A 17826-nucleotide genomic window follows, 5' to 3' on the forward strand; every position below is an offset into this window, starting at 1 on the left:
CTTCTTACTGTCTGTCTTATAGTGGTCTTGGTGGAAATGTTGTATTGGTAAAGTCCAGGTTCAGCACCCATGTCTGTGCTGCAGGGTGACTGGAAGAGCTAGTATATGGCATTGTTAGCCTCTATATAGGAAGGTGGGCTTTGCCTTATATGAAGACTCATAAAGTGGGAATTTTCCTACTTGTAGGGCATGGAGTTCAGGTAATAGGCAATATACCCACACCTTCACTCAGAGCATGTCTTCTACATTGTTTTGTCCATGATAGGTTTATTTTTCCTACTACCAGAGCAGCTATAGCAAGAAACTGCAGTCAATTCAGTTATTTAGGTTTGATTTATTTAGTACCAGTGAGTCAGTGTGGAAAGAGCTATATAGTTAGATATGACTTTGAAATCTGGCTTTAGTGATGAATTTTCTTAAAGTCACTTTACCATACTAAGCTTGTTTCTCATTTGTTACATGGTAATAATAGTTCCTTCTTTCAGGATTCAGCACTTTCAGTAAAAACAAATAGAGATATGCATAAAGTGCTGCAGAAACAGAAAGGAAGCAGTGAATGACTCAGGAAACAAAGTTATATTACAGTCTTTGTCAATAGATCATTTCAGTCTGAGTAACTGACAAAACTATAATTTCCATATTTCATCTGGAAATCATGGCAACTAGATAATATTACTATTTTAAAATTACATTAAGTCTGAGAAGGAGATTGATTTGTTATATCAAGTGTATAGATAGAATTCTTGTCATTTGTCAATTGGTTTTTCTCAAATAGGCCTATGTAGTTACCTTTTGGTCTTTAACTGCTCTTGCGTCTATGCTGGATATACTCTTCTAGAGAATCACTACGCATGGCTTGGCAATAGGTTTTTTTTTTTTGGTAAATTAATCTTTATTCTATGAGTCAATCATTAAGATACGTTTAAATGATTTAAGTTAGATTTGGAGGGAGTTTTTAGGAATAGACAATAGCAACAGGATGTATTTTGTACATTATGTTTAATGGGTTTGTCCTTAGGTTTCTGAAGAATGTTATTTAAAAGCTTATTTCTCTTTCAAATGATTGCTTATCTATAGTTGTGTTTATGAAGTCTTTGTTGTGGGGTAATTAAGGATTTAAACAGTTGGTGATTTAAGCCATTTGTTATTTAATAAATAGAAATCAATAGAAAAGATTCTGCTCAGCTTCTGTTGGGTAAATAAATATATGATTTGGAAATATTTTATCAGTTGTACAAAGCAAGCACAGTTTGTATTTTAAAAGTAAAAATACTTATATCCCCTAAATTGTGTTAGTCTAGTGTTAGAAAATGTTAGTGTGATATTAAAGACATTTTAATAAATAGGTTGCCAGAATTTTGTAATATTTCAAAATATTGACTCAGGGAAAAGGGTTATTAATGGTTCTGGGAGAAAATACAAAGATACACTCATAAGACCCTTGTAAGTGCTCTCTAGCTCGAGTATGACCAGTTTCTTATCTAAGTTCCATGCAGGTGAGGTTTTTGTACTTTGTGCCCACACTTTTTCTCCAACCTTATGGAGATTCTGTTTTTATTTGCCTGGTTTTAACTTCTTAAAATGTTTCATTATTTTTAGATAAATTTCTGCCCTCAAATAATTGTTTTGTACTAAATCCCTGTTTAGCTAACTTCAGTATGTTTAGTATGATTAAGATGAAGAAAAGGCATTAAGTAGGGTTTAGGTTCTAAGGTTAGTATGTGAAGCAAACATTGAGCCACAATTACTCCTGAAAGATTCTCAAATAGCACATAAATTACAGTTTAGTATTTTCTTTCATCAGGTCTACCACAGCTAGTTTTTCCTCCAGTGCTATTACTATTTTCTTCGTTTGCACACTGGCTAAAGTGGTTTACTTATGATTAGGGCCATGTTTATGAAAAAATACACATATCTTTAACCTGGAATTGTGTTCCGCATGCTGTGCAAAGCGCATGGGAATTGAGGCCAACTTAGGGAATGTAGAATCATAGCTCCCATCTTATGTTTATTCTAGGGAATAAATGCATTTAGTATTAGGTTGATAGACATGATCTGTCTCTGTCACTCTCTTTTGGCTCAGTGCATGAGATTTAGGTCACAGAGTAAAATGTCTATATAATTTTTTTTTTAAATACCATTTAGCTCTACTACAGGTTGGATGGATGTGAGTTCATGTAGTGATCTCTGTCTGATGCATTGTTTCTATAAAATCCAATAGCTTTTCTGAGTCCATCTAACACTATTTTTTTCTTATTCTGTATTTCAATCGTATGTGAGATTAATCTTCCTAATTTAAAGCTTTTATTCTTTATTTCCCCTTACTCAAAGCTTTTTAGAGTATTTAGAAAAAAGTTCAAATCCCTTATTCTGGTACTCAAGACTTTTTGCAGTCTGATTCCAAATCTGACATTCTGATCTTTTTAGTTTCTATCTCTTATGCTCCAGCCATTTTCTTCCTAGTCACTGTATTGTCCTTCATTACCTTGCACTGGTCACTCACCTACAGTTCTTTCCTTTCTCCTTCCCCTCTAGTTTTCTGACGTCCAGATTCAATCCATGAATTCCCTGAAGCTTTCTTGGTCTTTCTTGCATAAATGCTGTATTCGTACCTCTCTTTTGGCACTTTGTTACATGTGTTGATCTTATGTCTTCAAGGCTGGGTGTTATACTATGTATTTCTCACAGTGCGTTCTTTGGTATATTGTTGCAGTAAATGAGTGAATGAATAGTGTGATAAAGACCTGTAGCTAAGTAGAACTTCATTAGTCTAGATGAGAAAGGAAACTTTTATGAATACCATTTACTTATATTCTCTTAATCTTGTATCTCAACCCCCACAGAGCTAACAGTGCTGTATAGTCAGGTTTTTTTAGTCAGGTATTTTTGTGTGTGTGTGTGTGTCTCACTCCATTGCCCAGGTGGGGTACAGTGATGTAAACACTGCTCACTGCAGCCTCAACCTCCTGGGCTCAAGTGATCTTCCCGTCTCAGCCTCCCAAGTAGCTGGAACTACAGGTGCGCACCAGCATGCCTGGTTAATTTTTAAATTTTTTTGTAGAGTTGGTATCTCACAATGTTGCCCAGGCTGTTCTTGAACTCCTGAACTCAAGTGATCCTCCCACCTTGGCCTCCCAAAGTGCTGGGATTACAAGCATGAGCCACTGTGCCCAGCTATAGTGGATTTTTTTTTCTTGTGTTTTATCTTTGAGACAGAGCCTTGCTCTGTAGCCCAGGCTGGAGTGTAGTGGAGCAATCTTGGCTCATTGAAGCTTCCGCCTCCCAGGTTCAAAGGATTCTTGTGCCTCAGCCTCCTGAGTAGCTGGGATTACAGGTGTGTTTTTGTATTTTTAATAGAGACGGGGTTTCCCCATGTTGGCCAGGCTGGTCTCACACTCCTGGCCTCGAGTGATCCACCCACCTTGGCCTCTCAAACTATTGGGATTACAGGCGTGAGCCATTGTGCCTGGCTATAGTTGATTTTTATGAACTATCTTCTAACTTATTCTTGAGGGATCTATGGCTGGGGCAATCTTACCAGGGCACTACTTGCCCAAAACAAGTCACCCTCAACCTTACATATTACCATTTAAGTTCCTTCAGGATGCATTTGTTTCCTTTTTGTCTTTTGTCCCTTTTAACTTCTTTCCCAGTTAATAGGTATTAGAATTAGAAGTAGGAGCTATTTGGTCAGTTATGTAAATTCTGGTAATGTTTCTGTAAGTAGAAAAAGTCACTAATTGTTGTTATTGTTGTTTTTTAAATCATGTTGATCGTATAGCTTTTGACTATTGCTCTTTATGCTGCTGTGGATTTGGCCTTATAAGTAAGAGGGCATTGTCTGAAGTGGAGCGTTAATAAGCTGTTTAGCAATCTTACTGTATGGTAATTCCTTAAAATGTTTCTTTAAAAATGCTTGTGGCTTTCTATTCAGTAACAGCAGCCAATATGGATTCTTCTTCCTCTCCTGTAACACACATTCACTATCCATCATAATTCAGAGACTGTGTTAGGAATTTTATAATGAATTATTTTATTCCTAGAGACCTTTATGAGAGATTGCTTTTTCCCATTTTACATACTAAAAGTGGTTGCTCACAGTGGTTAAATGACTTGTCTAAGGTCAATTAAATATTAATAAAAATAGGACCACAATTTGAATTCAGGTCTTCTGACTTAATGGCCAGAGCATTACTATTTTAGCACAGCTGTCTTCTCCCCAAGAAATTACAACAATTAATATTTATGTAACATTTATAACTAATGAATTCTTTTAATATACATTGTCTGATTTTATTTTTATGACAATCTATAGATATTAGTACAATTATGCACACTCATTAAATACCTTATTAAATTTCAAAATGTATATAATATACATTGTTTCATTTTATTCTTATGACAATCTATAGATATTAGTATTATTATGCATACTTATTAAATACCTTATTAAATTCTAAAATGTATATATGTTGAATGTGGGACTAGGGGGTGTGTGAAAATAGTTAATATTAAATAAATATAAGAAATGCCTCTCTGATTTTATCATTTTCTTACTTTTTTCATATTTTTATTTTTACTTTTGTCTAAGACTTTATTATTTCATGCTTCTTGTACTTCATGCTTCTTCAGTATTCATGTACTTCAATATACATTGTAGCTATGGTACATGCTTCTATACTTTCACCCCTTTTTAGCTGTTTATTCCCTGCTTCTGGTCCCTTTCCCCCTCCAACTCATCCTACACATAACTGTTAGAATTATTTCTCAGACACTGCTTTCATCTTTTCACTCCCACAATTAAGAACCTGTGGTAACTGTGTTGCCTTTCTAACAAATCCAAAATTTTCATCCAACCTTCAGGCCTTAACTACTACTTTATTAATTCCAGCTCAGTATTTTCGTTTGCTGATTCATTGTGACAACTACTACATGGTTACTTTCATTTGTAGTTTTGGTGATTTAGCACACTTAGCATTTAATAAGGTATTTCAGTGATGAATGAGTGCACATAATTATACCAATCTGTATAGTGCCATAAGAATAAAATGAGATAATGTATATTAAAATAATTTTCTAATTGTAAATGTTACATGAATATTAACTGTTGTAATTCTTGGGGAGAAGATAGCTGTGATATAAGTAAATGCTGTAGAACCTAGAACATCTAGAATACCTTGTGGTCTTTTTTATCTAAATATCTTTTGTTCCTTTGTTTCCCTGTGTGTAGAACTTCATAGATTTCTCTGTCTAGGGAGGTCACTGATTTTATTTTTAAGCCATTACAATTTATTAAAATTTCTAAATATATATATTTTACATTTATTATATTACTATTTTATGTTATTTTAATATATTGATAAACATATGTGATGATTTTGTCTTGTTTTTTATGAACAAAAGGATTTTTCAGTCCTGTAATAAGTTTTATAAATAATTTGCAATGTACATTCATAGTTATTGTGAAGATAATTTTAACTCATGCCTTTGAATGTTCTCCTCTTGTCTCCTGTCACTTCTCAACAGTTTTTTCTTTTTCTTTTTTTTTTTTTTGAAACAGAGTCTCGCTCTGTGCCATGGCTGGAGTGCAGTGGCCGGATCTCAGCTCACTGCAAGCTCCGCCTCCCGGGTTTATGCCATTTTCTTGCCTCAGCCTCCCGAGTAGCTGGGACTACAGGCGCCCGCCACCACGCCCGGCTAGTTTTTTTTTTTTTGTTTTTTAGTAGAGACGGGGTTTCACCAGGTTAGCCAGGATGGTCTCGATCTCCCGACCTCGTGATCTGCCCGTCTCGGCCTCCCAAAGTGCTGGGATTACAGGCTTGAGCCACCGCGCCCAGCCTCAACAGTTTTTTCTAAAATACTTCTTGAAAATATAAATAATAGTGTTTGAATAAGGATGCTTATGTATTCTGAACAATCTGTCATTTTATTCGCATATTGGCAGCTGATCTGCTGCTCTACATGGTGTTCCTTGTGGAGAAGTGTATAATATCTTGAATAGAGAAACATTTAGAATAGTTAGGAAGCTGAAATGTGTTCTGAGAACAGTGACAAGGTAAAAGGAGAAGTTTGGCCACTACCTTGATACTCTTATGTTTAGATCATACGTAGGACCAATTTGCAAGTCTAACAAGACCATGAATGGGGTTTATGAAGCATAGGGGAAATTTCTTTATCGATTTGTAAATAGAGAGAAAGATTTTGATACTGAAGAGAAAGATGCTTATTCCTTCAACAATAGCACAATGTACTACTGTCACTGTCTTTGTATCTGTTAAGTTGATTTCCTTGACTTCATTCTTTTTTAGAATGGTCTTGCCTGTTCTTAGGTCTTGTTCTTCCATATTAATTTTGGAATTGTTTTGTCAAGTTCTTAATCCCTGTTACGATTCTCATTGGCACTGCAGTGAGTTTATAGATTAATTTAGAGAGAAGGGGCTTCTTTTTGATATTAGGTCTTTCAATTTATGAATAAAGTTTATCTATTTAATTATGGGTTTAATAGCATTCAAGTTATATTTTTTTATTTTTCTGCATAAACATCTTTGGTAGCATTTTAAAAGTTACCTTATTTTTTGTTATTATTGTAAATGGTACCTTTCCAAAAATACATTTTCTAACTTCTGTTGCTGTGTATGCAGTTGATTTTTATATATTGTTCTAGCAACTTGCTAAACTCCTATTAATTCTAATAATTGACTAGAAATTTTTATTTTTGATAGCTATAAAATCTTCAATGAGTTTTCTTCCTTTCAAAGGAATACAGAAGTAATACAGAGCATATATGTGATGAGAATATGAGTGGCTGCAGTGCCTTTCTACTTCCCTTGTTTCTCACTGTGGTGATTGTGAAGTTTAGCAGTTGGCACAGCCTGCAGAGAGTAAGAAATCAGACAGGCCGGAGGAATTCAGAATAGTCTGTAGAACAACTGCTTTGTCACTTAAAATTCTACCTATTGTTACATAAGACAATTCTTCACTGTGCCTGAGGTTCATGTTTACATGTCTTGCTTCTTCCTGTATCACCAGGCCTTCAATAAACCTGGAAATAGCCTGAGAATGTCACTATTCATTTTTTGATCTTGGAAAAATTAATCTATGTTGGCCTGAGTTTTTTCATCTGTAACAATGCTTAGAGGGGAAACAATACTTAAAAGGGGTGAATATTTTTGGTTGGCTGGCCCAGCTGTAATTCCCAGCTTTGTTCTCCTTTGCTTTGTTATATAATCTCCCGAATCAGCCTATCATGTTTTCTAATTACATTGATTGCATTGGTTTAGCATTAACTGACTTGGCATTAATTTAATGATGCCAAATACTAATTTTATCATTACTATGAGAGTGTTAATTATCGTTAAGAAAGATCATAAAAAGGCATATACAAAACTTAACTCAAGATGGATTACAGATTTTAATGTAAGATCTCCAACTAAAAATTCTAGAAGAAAACTTAGGAAATACCATTCTGGATGCTGGCCTTAGCAAATAATTCATGGCTAAGTCCTCAAAAGCATTTGCAACAAAAAATAAAAGTTGACAGGTGGTACCTAATTAAAATAAAGAGCTTTTGCACAGGAAAAGAAACTATCAACAGAATAAACAGACAACCTGCAGAGTGAGAGACAATATTTGCAAACTGTGCATCTGATAAAGGTCTAATATCTGGAATCTATAAGGAACATAAACAACAGGCAAAAACCAAATAACCCCATTAAAAACTGGGCAAAGGATATAAACAGACACTTCTCAAAAGAAGACATACAAACAGCCAAAAAACATGAAAAAATGCTGAACATCACTAATCATTAGAGAAATGCAAATCAAAACCACAGTGAGATACCATCTCACACCAGTCAGAATGACTTAAAAAGTCAAAAAATAACAGATGTTGCAAGGCTGCAAAGAAAAGGCAACACCTTTACACTGTTGGTAGGAATATAAATTAGTTCAGTTACTGTGGAAAGCAGTCTGGAGATTTGTCAAATAGCTTCAAATAAACTACTGTTTGACCCAGCAATCCCATTATTGGGTACCTACCCAAAGGAATATAAATTGTTCTGCCATAAAGACACATGCACTCATATTTTCATTGCAGCACTATTTACAATAGCAAAGACATGGAATAAACCTACATGCCCATCAATGGTGGATTGGATAAAGAAAATGTGGTGCATATGCACCGTAGAATACTACGCAGCCATAAAAAGAACAAAGATCGTGTCCTTTGCAGTAACATGCACACAGCTGGAGGCCATTTTACTAAGTGAATTAATGCAGGAACAGAAAACCAAATGCTACATATTCTTACTTATAAGTGTGAGAGCTAAACATTGAGTACACATGCACATAAAGATGGGAATAATAAACACTGGGGACCTCTGGAGTTGTGGGGAATGGCAGAGGCTGAAAAAATGAAAAACTACCTATTGAATACTGTGCTTAGTACCTGGGTAGCAGGATCATTAGTACCCCAAACCTCAGCATTACACAACATACCCATGTAGCAAACCTGCATATGTACCCCCGAATGCAAAATAAAAGTCAAATACATATATATATATATAATTTAAATATATAGATATGTAAATATCTAGATTCTTTCTATTCCATGTATATATATATCTATGAAAGGTCATAAAAACGTAGATGTTTGTAAGTTGAGACATTTTTAGTGATGACTTGTGTACAAACGTCACAGGAATAATAAGCCTATTAGCAGGGAAAGGAGAAAGAAGCAGATGTTTGCAGAATAACTAGTCATATTAGCACATTAGTGGCAAAATACTGGAGCCCATGTATTTCCACCAATTGTTAATGTTGATATATCTATAACTACTTTTGAGCTCTAATCTCTGTAAGTCCTTATTCTTGAATTTCCATAAAACTGTGTGCCATTTTAATAGTCATTCTTTTTTTTTTTTTTTTGAGTCAAACTATTTTATTGACAAAAAGGTTCCTGTGAAAACAGGAAGTGAGCGCCCTAGGCTCTCACTCCTTAGCATTCTGCTTGCTGATGTAGTCCTGGAGAAGTGCCTGTGCCTCTGCCCTCTGGCTCTTCTTGGTGGCCTTGCCCTGAAAACAGCCTTTCTTCCTTGCTCCTTTGCCTTTCAGGACCTCAGCCACCCTGGGCCCCAGGGTCTCCACAGCTGCAGGTTGCCCTGCCAGTAAGGCAAGTCCAGCATCTTTCTCATCACCCACGGTTAAGAACAGGAGCGTCTCCTCTGACCCAATCTCATTGGTAATCATATTCATGAACTCTGAATCACCCTCCTTCCTGTGTAATATGACCACACCTCGCCAGTCTGGATTGTTCCTGAGGCTGTGGGCAATGTGCACAGCCAGGTCTCTGAGCAGATTCAGGTTATTCTTCTGCAGGAGCTTGGTGGAGTTCTGGAGCTTTTTTACTGCTTCCACGTGATCCTCCACTCCACACTTAAGCACAGTAGCCAGTGCTTTTTCAGTTCCATGACTTCTCTCCATCCACTTCAGCACCTGGTTCCCAGCCAGAAATATAGGGTTGGTTTTGTTCTTTTTCCCTTTCTCAGTGCCTTTTTCCCTTTCTTTTTCCCTTTCTTGATGACCTGAAAGTCACCGAGTCTTTTTTTTTTTTTTTCTTTTCAACTTTTATTTCAGGTTCTGGAGGTACATATGCAGATTTGTTATATGGGTAAGTTGGGTGTCACAGGGTTTGGTGTACAAATTGTTTTGTCACCCAGATGATAAATATAGTACCCAATAGGTAGTTATTTGATCACCACTCTCCCCTCACCCTCCACGCACAAATAGGTTCTGGTGTCTGTTGTTTGCTTCTTTGTGTCCATGTTTACCCAATGTTTAGCTCCTACTTATAAGTGAGAACATGTGGCATTTGATTTTCTGTTCCTGCGTTAATTCACTTAGGATAATGGCCTCTAGCTTCATCCATGTTGCTGCAAAGGGCATAGTTGTGTGCTTTTTTTTAATGGCTGTGTAGTATTTCATGGTGTATATTTTCTTTATCCAATCCACTGTTTATGGCCACCTAGGTTGCTATTATATATCCCTTATATAACAGCAAAGTAGAATGACTTATATTCCTTTGGATATGTACCCAGTGGGATTGCTAGGTTGAATGGTAGTTTAAGTTCTTTGAGAAATCCCCAAACTGCTTTCCACAGTGGCTGAATTAATTTACATTCCCACCAGCAGTGTGTAAACATTCCCTTTTCTCCACAACCTTGCCAGCATATATTATTTTTTGACTTTCATAACAGTCATTCTGACTGGCATGAGATGGTATCTGACTGTGGTTTTGATTTGCATTTCTCTAATGATTAGTGATGTTGAGCATTTTTTCCTATGTTTGTTGGTTATTTGTCTTCTTTTGAGAAGTGTCTGTTCATGTCCTTTGCCCAGTTTTTAATAAGGTTGTTTATTTTTTACTCGTTAACTTTTTTAAGCTCCTTGTAGATTCTGTATATTAGACCTTTGTCAGATGCATAGTTTGCAGACATTTTCCCCCAGTCTGTAGATTGTTTACTGTGCTGATGGTTTCTTTTCCTGTGCAGAAGCTCTTTATTTTAATTAGGTCCCATTTATCAATTTTTGTTTTTGTTGCACTTGCTTTTGGTATCTGCATCATGAAATGTTTGCCAGGGCCTGTGTCCAGAATAGTATTTCCTTCTTTATTGATACAGCTTTAGTGATTCCTTGCAATTAAAAATAATAACTAGAATAAATATTAAAATATAGTAAAGGGTTAACAAAGTCCGTTCCTTCTGTGTAAGAATTTGACTTGTGTTCACTTTCTAACTTTGTTCCCTTGTAAATACGATAAAGGCAGGCAATGTTGCTTATAGTAAAAATGTTCCTTTATTCATTAGATGACTACAACTGGACTGGGATGAATAAATGATGAATGCCTGAGGAGAAAGATGTATCTTTGGGCTTTCCTGAGTGCAGTGATTCTTATAATTGAGCCTGTTTCTTTTAGACACCCTGAAAACTATATTTATGGAGTTGCTACATAAGGCACAAAGTCCAGTGTGGCATGAGGCTTCTATGCAAAGGTGGATGTTCTGCTCAGCCATTGTAATTCTCATTTCCTCCTACCTGAGTTGTCACTGGAAAGAACAAAGCTTAGGAGAAACACACACACACACACACACACACACACACACACACACACACACACACACTCATACCACACTGTCAGCTAACAGTCTGATGGAAACTGTTCTTACTCTGTCATGTTATATCTAAGTGTTTAAAAGAAATTAAAAGGATAAGTGAAATTAACATCTGTGAAAAGAATTTGCTTTCTTTGGAGGAAAGATATTTCACAGAGTTTTATATTCCCTTTACTGCTGTCCTTCAAGGATGTCCTAGACAGGCGTTAGTGCTGCAGCTGTCCACTTTCAGGTGGTGCCCACGTATTGTGCAGAACCATCTGTGAATCAGCCCCTCGTCTTCTCTTCCTCCCATCAGCTGATCATAGGGACCTCCCTGTGAGGCCATCCATGGAGGCTGGGGGAGAGAAGGCAGGGTGGCAAGAGTGGAGACCGTGGGCATTTGAGCCACTTCCTCACATAACTAACTTGTGCCTTCAGTACCTGCTCGAGCCCGATCACGTATATACCATTTCCATTTGATAATAGAATGCTGCTGTGCACGACCCATTTTATGGCTGGAGGGGTCATAAAGCACCCAGTTCATGATAGGCAGTTCAGGTCGCATGGTGACTTGATAACGCATAGTCAAATGTTCTGTTTTCACCAAAGCCCGGTAACAGGCCAAGAGCTGTCTCTCAAAAGGAGAGTAGTTATCTGCAGAAGATGGCACGGCCTTGCTCCAAAATCCTAGAGGCCTCCGCTGTGGTTCACCTATGAGGGCCTGCCAAAGTCTCCAGACAGCATCCCTGTTTGCCATTGACACCTCAGGCACCATTGGATCTGCTAGATCAGATGGCCCAAGTGGCAGAGCAGCTTGCACAGCAGCCTGGACCTGTTGCGGAGCCTTCTCCTGTTCTAGACCCCACGCAAAACTGGCAGCCTTTCGGGTCACTCGATAAATGGGCCAGAGTAACACACCCCAGTGAGGAATGTGTTGCCTCCAAAATCCGAGTAGGCCCACTAGGTATTGTGCCTTTTTCTTGGTTGTAGGAGGGGCCAAATGCAGCAACTAATCCTTCACCTTAGATGGAATATTTCAACAGTCCCCACACCAATGGATCCCTAGAAATTTTACTGAGGTAGAAGGTCCTTGAATTTTAGTTGAATTTATTTCCCAACCTCTGGCATGCAAATTTCTCACCGATAAGTCTAGTGTGTTTGCTAATTCTTGCTCACTGGATCCAATCAGCATGATGTCATCAATGTAATGGACCAGTGTGATATCTTGTAGAAATGAAACGTGATCAAGGTCTCTCTGAATAAGATTATGACACAAAGCTAGAGAGTTGATATACCCCGAAGTCAAAGTGAATTGCTTCTGGTGGGCCTTATGGACAGGAATGGAGTAAAAGGAATTTGCTAAATCAATGGCTACATACCTGGTACCAGGAGATGTGTTCATTTGCTCAGGCAGTGAAGCCACATCTGGTACAGCAGCTGCAGTTGGAGTCACCACTTGGTTAAGTTTATGATAATCCACTGTCATTCTCCAAGATCCGTCTGTCTTCTGCCCAGGCCAGGTGGGAGGGTTGAACAGAGATGTGGTAGGACTCACCACCCCTGCATCTTTCAAGTCCTTGATGGTGGCACTAATCTCCACAATCCCTCCAGGGATGTGATACTGTTTTTGATTTACTATTTTTATAGGTAGAGTCAGCTCTAATGGCTTCCATTTGGTCTTTCCCACCATAATGGCCCTCACCCTACCAGTCAAGGAGCCAATGTGGGAGTTCTGCCAGCAACTAAGTATGTCTATGCCAATTATGCATTCTGGCACTGGGGAAATGACAAGATGAGTCTGGGGATCCACTGGACACATTGTAAGTTGGACCTGAGCTGAAACCTTATTAATTACCTGTCCTCCATGAGCCCCTACTTTAACTGGAGGACCACAGTGACATTTTGGGTCCCTTGGAATCAATGTCAGCTCAGAGCCAGTGTCCGGTAGTTCCTGAAATGTCTGATCATTTCCCTTTCTGCAATGCACAGTTACCCTGGTAAAGGATTGGAGGTTTCCTTGGGGGAAGGATGGGAGAAAGATTCACTGCGTAAACTGTTGGTTATGTAGTGGCATCCTTCTTCAAGGGGACCCAGCCTCCCCTTAATCCCAGGGATTCTGGATCTGTAAACTGGCTCAAGTCTGCAAATTGATTGAGGGGCAGTGATTCTCTGTTTTTATAGTTCAAATTAGTTTTCTGTCCATTTGACCTTGAAGTTTTCTGCTTGTATGAATTAAGTAAGAATGCAATAGGCTTCCTGTCAGTTTCACTTCTAGGAACACTGTGATTAATTAGCCAGTGCCAGAGCTCTACACAAGTTAGAATATTCTGATTGCCACTTTACCTTTGCTGTCATTAGAGTAGCTATGCCTACCTTGCCTTTGACAGTTGAGTGATGCTACTTGGCCCCTGCCACCTTGGGATCCAATTATTTCCACTGTATTTAAATTTTGTGGTTGAGTGACTGCGGTTCCCACTGTTAGATCTGACATACAGAGAAGAACAATTACAGGGCTCTTCAACAATGCAGTTGCTGCCCTCACAAATCTGTTTCACAAGGCATTGGTCAAGGATATGTTTTCTGGATCCTGCCCACTGGGATGAATAGGTCTAAAGTGACTAATCCACTCCACTATCCCAATCTCCCTAAACCTTTGGGTCCCTTCCTCTACATTAAACCAAGGGAGATCAGGCATTTCCAACTCTCACAGTGGGCCGTCTTTTAATCCATATTTCAGCTAATCAAGCAAATAAATAATTAGAACTCTCCCTGAGCTGCAACATTAAATGCAGAGACCCTGCTTAGTGGGCCCAAATCAATAAATTCAGCTGGATCTAACTCTGTGTTGCTTCAGCTATTATCCCATACCCTTAATGTCCGTTCCCATGCCTGTTCTCCAGATTTCTGTTTATAAAAATGAGAAAACTCAAGCACTTCTAGTGTAGCACACCTCCTCATGGGTCACACTCTCAACCTCACCTGTAGGGGCCTGCCAGGACTTTTGTTATAGGTCTAAAAGCAAACAGGGGTGTAGGGGGTGGCTCTTGAGGAGAATCAACATTATTTTGTCTGACAACTGCCTCGGGGGAGGCCATTACTGTTGCCTCAGGCAGTGCAGGATTTATCTCCTCAGACAAAGGTGGAAAGGCTGATGGCAGCATGGGTCAGGGAGGGGATGTTGCCACTCCTGAGGATGGGGAAGCTGTTTCTTCTGGCTAAAAAGGTTCATCAGAGTTTACAGACTCCATGCCCCCAGCTTCATCAGGGTCCTCCAAACATCCCCATTCCAAGTTGCTGGGTCTCATTCTTTTCCAATCAATGCCCTCACTTTAACAATAGACACCTGGCGAGGCTGTGCATGCATTTTTCATTACAGGTCAGCCACTTGCTGATAAGAGCTGTGTCTGTTTTACCACAATTTCAGCTCTTTCTCTACAGGAGGTAAGACTCTCAGTCAGGGCAATCTTAGCAGATTGGAGGCTCAGTATCTGCTTCTGAAGCCGGGAGACAGAATCCCTGAGTTCACCTTTTTTCATCACTTATCCACCAAGCTTAGGAGCAACCATCCAGCTTCGTTATGTTCCTTGGTTCTCCATATAAGGTGAAAGGTATTATGTATAGATAGTTACTAAACTCCTTGCCTCGCATGAGCAGGGAATCAGGTGTGTCAAATGCATTTATTTTGCATAACCATCACAACAGTTTATGTCAAGGACTATCAGTGTTCTCCATACTATTAGAAGTAGAGTCCTTAGCATTTTGGTTACTAATCATATTAAGCAGCCAACTCCAGAAACCCCAAAACCAATGAAAGAACTCCATCCTTAATATTCTGTTCCTCTAGGATCACTCCTGGTACTAAAATCTGTACTAGTCAAGGTTCTCTAGAGGGATAGAACTAATTGTCTGCAAATATATATAACACTTAATAAACTCACATATATATGTGTATGTGTGTGTGTATAGATAGATAGATAGATAGATAGATAGATAGATAGATAGATGGATAGATAGATAGATCCTGGGTGTGTCTGTGAGGTTGTTTCCAAAGGAGATTAACCCTTTCGTTTAACATTTGAGTTAACATTTGAGATTGCGAAAGGCAGACCTACCCTTAATCTGGGTGGGCACCATCTAAGCAGCTGCCAGTATGGCTAGAATATAAAGAAGGCAGAAAAATGTGAAAAGACTAGACTGTCCTAGCCTCCAATACTACATCTGTCTCACCTGCTGGATGCTTCCTGCCCTCACACAATCCAGTCAAGTTGACACTCAGTTGTAACCATCACAGGAGTGCTCAATAAATGTTAGCTATTATCTTTGTTACACTCAACCACATGTAACTTTAAATATGTGAGCCTATAGCTAGCTAGCTCCACCCTCATGTAATTTGTCTCTATGATAACATGTCTGCTTACTGATGAGTCTTACTGTCTGCAGTGCAATTTTCTCAGTTTTTATTTCTGATAATACGAGTATAAAATACCTAGAATCATATATCAAAGAATGCTAATTGGTCAACATTTGGCAAATTGAAAGTAATTCAGAAAATCTTGATGGTCAAGCGTCTGTGGTTAGTAGATTTATTACGATGAATTTCACAGTGCATTGGTGGCTAGAGTTATTAACTTGAAGATTCCTCAAGAAGTGGGAGGGGAGGAGGAAGAAAAACCAAAAGGTAAATTACTGTGGCATTAAGCTACTGATAAGCTTGATTTGTTGAATTTGCTTGGCCTAATTACATTGCTGTAGAACCAATAATCTACAGAGTATCCTTAATAATTTATGTCAGGGGAAAAGCAACACCTACAGGGCAGAAACCCAGAAATGTAAGAGGGCATCAAAGATTCCTGTGATCCTCATATCTCCTGCTGTGTTAATTTCAGTTACTATTCTAGCTTGGGACGATGCTTCTCTGGAAGATAAGCCTGGAGGTTTTAGCTCTAGTATCTAAATAATGCTCTAAGGTAGTATGTGATTAGGCATGGCTGTGGAATACATGATATATTATTATATTATTATATATGACATTTTTAAGAGAACAGTTTAAAAACATTTTGACCAATACGATTTATTTAAATTTCATTCAGTGGAAATTTTTTTATTAAGGTAATACCAGTCTATTACAAATGAAAAGTTGTGTTTTTTGAAATTTCACACTCTAATGGTCCAGGAGTGTGAAAGATTGTTCATCTATTTGAAATATATATATTTTTAATCTACTGGTCACTAGTTCCTGATTGGGCTGCAGAAGAATTTCAGGGAGGCAGGTAAAGAATGGCCTAGCATCCCTGATGCAGGGCTTACCTGGTTTTTCAGTTTTTGGGAAACATAATAATGGGAAATTATTATTTTAGCCCATTTTTTCCTTCATATATGTTTATTAAATTGGTCTTCATGACTACTTTTTAAAGAAGTTTTAAAATTTCACTTTTATATTGATGATCTTAAAAAAATCTATATAGGCATGATCCAGATATTCTCTTTAGATGAAATAACCAAAAAGTGGTAAGGGAAGAAAATATTAGCAGTTTTCTTTGTTTTTATCTAGGAAATAAGAAAGAAATTATGCTTCTGTGAAAGGAAAATAAATCTTCGGGGCCCCAAAATCACTTAAGCTAAAGGAGAAAAGTCAAGCTGGGAACTGCTTAGGGCAAACCTGCCTCCCATTCAATTCAAAGTCGCCCCCTCCCCCCCTCACTGAGATAAATGTATATCTGATTGCCTTCTTTGGAAAGGCTAATCAGAAATTCAAAAGAATGCAACCATTTGTCTCTTACCTACCTATGACCTGGAATCCTCCCCCCGCAGTTGTCCTGCCTTTCCAGACCGAACCAGTGTTCATCTTACATATGTTGATTGATGTCTTATGTTTCCCTAAAATACATAAAAATCAAGTTGTGCTCTGACCACGTTGGGCACGTGTTGGCAGCGCATGAGGCTATGTCCTGGGTGCGCGTCCTTAACTTTGGCAAAATAAACTTCCTAAACTGACTGAGACCTGTCTCGTATTTTGGGGTTCACATTTCACTAATATTTATTATATATACTTAAAGTAGTAAATATGTATGACTTATAAATAAGTAAATATATATGTATATGCCCTCCCATGTTTTTTAACTAATTACTAGGAATGCCTGATTTTGAAAATGTGGAACCTATTTACACAAATAACTACTGTGTAACTACACTTGCTATAAAATTCCAGTGCCCACTTTTTCCTTTGGTTTTGTGTTGAGAGAACGTAATATTACATATGCTGTGTTTTGTGAAGTAGGTTTTGCAGGGGCTTGAAAAGAATAAAGTGTGAGTTGAATCATCACACGTGGTAGAATAGGCTTGCCAAACTGTAAAAACAACATATTCTTGTATCTATTGGGATATTTTGGGAATTTTGTCTTCATTTTAATAACATACAAAACAACTTGTTATTGTTATTTATAGGAATGTAGTAGTATGTCTTCAGTGTAGCTTTTTTTTTGAGTCTTGATTTCTGCAGTGATTGACTTGATACTTATTCAGTGCAGATTTAAGTAACTACTGTGATGCTGACCTGGTAAGTGAAAAAGACACTTTGAGTTATCAAATGAGACCTTATGATAAATGGCATTCAAAGAATGTTTATTGGCAAACGCTTACGTAAATATAAGATCTGATTGTCCTGAACAGTAAACAG

General features: G+C 37.9%; 1 protein-coding gene across 4 annotated transcripts in view; it reads left to right on the top strand.

The window, feature by feature from the left end:
- Nucleotides 1–17826, top strand: part of PIGK (phosphatidylinositol glycan anchor biosynthesis class K) — a 114298-nt gene that overhangs the window by 13446 nt on the left and 83026 nt on the right. The gene's annotated exons all lie outside the window — the stretch shown is intronic.

The sequence above is a fragment of the Macaca fascicularis genome, chromosome 1 (assembly GCF_037993035.2).
Source record: "Macaca fascicularis isolate 582-1 chromosome 1, T2T-MFA8v1.1".
Lineage (NCBI taxonomy): Eukaryota > Metazoa > Chordata > Mammalia > Primates > Cercopithecidae > Macaca > Macaca fascicularis.